Source organism: Cryptotermes secundus, unplaced genomic scaffold (genome assembly GCF_002891405.2).
Source record: "Cryptotermes secundus unplaced genomic scaffold, Csec_1.0 scaffold4341, whole genome shotgun sequence".
NCBI lineage: Eukaryota > Metazoa > Arthropoda > Insecta > Blattodea > Kalotermitidae > Cryptotermes > Cryptotermes secundus.
In genome coordinates this window covers 5,930-8,642 of record NW_019737132.1, presented here as the reverse complement: position 1 = coordinate 8,642, position 2,713 = coordinate 5,930, and the positions used below count along the sequence as shown (strand labels likewise).

Below are 2,713 nucleotides of genomic sequence, written 5' to 3'. Positions count from 1 at the left end.
CATTGCATAGCAAGCTGCACTTAATTTAGGTATAGTTTGTTCTATATGTATTTTCCAAGACATTGGATTAAGCAACACATAGTGATTACACCATGAATTAAAACAGACATACCGTGCTGGATCCCTTGGAAAACTGAAGAATCTTATGCCTTCCTTGCTGGATGACAAGCACGCAGCAGCAACACAAGTTTTTGACACTTTTATGCTGCAAGAAGCAATACAAAAATTATAACACCGTCACGGTACTCTTAGAACTCCTTCACATTCAACAGACAATCTCTGGGATAAACCGAAAATTGCAGAACATATCAAAAAAATATCATTTAGATGACAGTACATGATAACCTAAAAAAATTTAGGCTTGAAAGAATTCTATATGTTTCTCATTATATTTGTGCTAGTAAGCATAACATTCATATACACAAATAATATGTTTAATATGGAGCTGTAATTTCGTTCGCAAATGTCTACTTTCGTTTCGCAACCACATCAAATAAACAATCATACTTACCAGTTTCCATATTATGCACCACGATAACCGCAAGTAATTATGGGTATTCAAATTGGTTTGTTTAGGCTCTCTGATTGGTCGAGACCTGCGTGTAGTTACTGCAGACATTCGTAGAGGCAGTAGTTACCGTGTTGCCCTTTCCCCTATTCAAGATTCCACCCCCTGCTCATGAACTTTTGTAATTGTACGATTCGTGCGCAGTGGAAAGACGTAAAATCGCAATTCGTCGGAGAAGTATATCAACACTTATTAAAAGTAAGAAATATGCATTCTCTCTTATTTTTTATAAACCAGTTTTGAGTATAGTACTTGTATTAAATTTAAGATGTTGCCATGTATAAAGTAGGTTTATTATTTCATTTGACCTATGCTTTAATTTCCATAAAGCATGTTTATTTTTTTTACTAGTTTCTTAATTGCTATGTTACGTATTTATTGTACATTGTATTGTATAGGTTATCTGTTTGTGACTGGTTCTATAACCGTCAGGCGTACTCTGTAGCCTCGATTGGATCCTTGGAATTTTACAATAAATGAATGAATGTACTTGTTGCTGAGTTGCTTTTGCAGTGAAATACCATATTTTAAAGGTGTGCAAATGTGTTTGCTTGTATCCGCAGTTACGCATGTTAGGTTTTAGTAATATATATATAATAAATAATTCAGCAAATATTCCTTTTTCAGATTAAACGGTATTTCTCTCTGTGTTTTTGTTACTAAGTATTTCTCACACTAGAGAAATTTATTTCAGATTTAAAATGGGGAAGATTATGAAGGCAAACAAAGTTGTGTTGGTCTTGAGTGGCCAATATGCTGGAAAGAAAGCAATTGTAATGAGGAACTTTGATGATGGTATGCCTGATACGCAGTATAGGCATGTACTGTTGGCAGCTAATGACTGATATCCAAGAGAAGTCCATAAAAGGATGGGAAATTTAAAAGTACACAGGGCTTCAAAAAATAAGCCATTTGTGAAGGTAAGTGTCCTTGGTTGTAGTATAATGCATGTGTGTAGGGAGAGGGAAGAAGAACTAGAAGTTTTCAGGTTTTATTTACAGGCGTAATTAAAGACATCGAAGGTGGCACATGTATGCCATTTCTTAGTTGAAACAAATTCTGAAGAAGCAGCAATTGTGTTGATTTTTTCTACACGCTCATACAGTCAGTATATAATTTTTGTGTAAGTTGTGGTAGAGTGCATGATTGAGCTAAAGCATCAGGATGTACAGAAATGTGTAGTGAGTTTCGCAGTTTTTTATGTGGAAGTTTGGGCAGTGGATTTTATGAGTAGGTACTGCCCCACCCCCTTTTCCCTCTCCCTATAGCAGAAGTAGAAACATGAATTACATTTTTCTGGCATTTGCAGTGATGATTTTGTTGGGACACTCTTTACAGATGATATGGGTGGAGAACTTCGGAATGTAAGGACAGTGCACTTTGAGAAACACTGAAAATTATTTATTTTGTAATGCTACATTTTTAAGGTTGACATTGCCTTTTTTTATTGTGACAACCCCTCTTACTGCTGTGGGCTTACAATACTCTGAGCCATATTCTGGTTTAAGACTAGGCATCAGAAAGTGACAGTGAACTACAGGGAATTGAGATTCACTTCTGGCCGTGTTAACATGTGCCATATATTCATGATGTGTAAAGGTGATATGTTGCAAGAATACTGGCCAGTGAGTGTGGGTGGAATCTTGTGAAACAGACGGGAATGGAAGTTAATCAGTGACTGTAGCGCATTGGAAAGGGAAACCTGTGTTGCTATAATGTGTGGGGAAGGTGACACACTGGCACTGCCTCTCTGTAAATTGAATTTTTTCCATGATTTTAGATATTAATGTGTATTGCATAGTGTTTGAGAAGAGGGTGTGCTGAGGAGAATATTTGGACTGAAGAGGGATGAAGTGACAGGTGGTTGGAGAAAACTGCATAACTTGTACTCTTCTCCAAGTATAATTAGAATGATGAAGTGAACAACTTAAAATGAATTAAAATGAGAGACAGGATGGGATGGATGGATTGGGACCAGTGGAGGGTTCTAGTGAACACGGTAATGAACCTTCAGGTTCCATAAAGTACTGGGAAGTTCTTGAGTAGCTGCACTGTATGCAGCTTCCCAAAGAGGGCTCAGCTTCATAAGTGAGTGACTGCATTAGAATTAGTAGACCCTTTGTGGATAGATGCCACTTGAATTCA

General features: G+C 36.9%; 1 long non-coding RNA gene across 1 annotated transcript; it reads left to right on the top strand.

Moving 5' to 3' along the window:
- Positions 1–682: 682 nt before the first annotated feature.
- On the top strand, positions 683–2,440 carry LOC111870231. Its single transcript, XR_002843815.2, has 3 exons — positions 683–766; positions 1,263–1,488; positions 1,907–2,440. It is a non-coding gene; the product is annotated as an uncharacterized LOC111870231 (long non-coding RNA).
- The last annotated feature ends 273 nt before the right edge of the window (positions 2,441–2,713 follow it).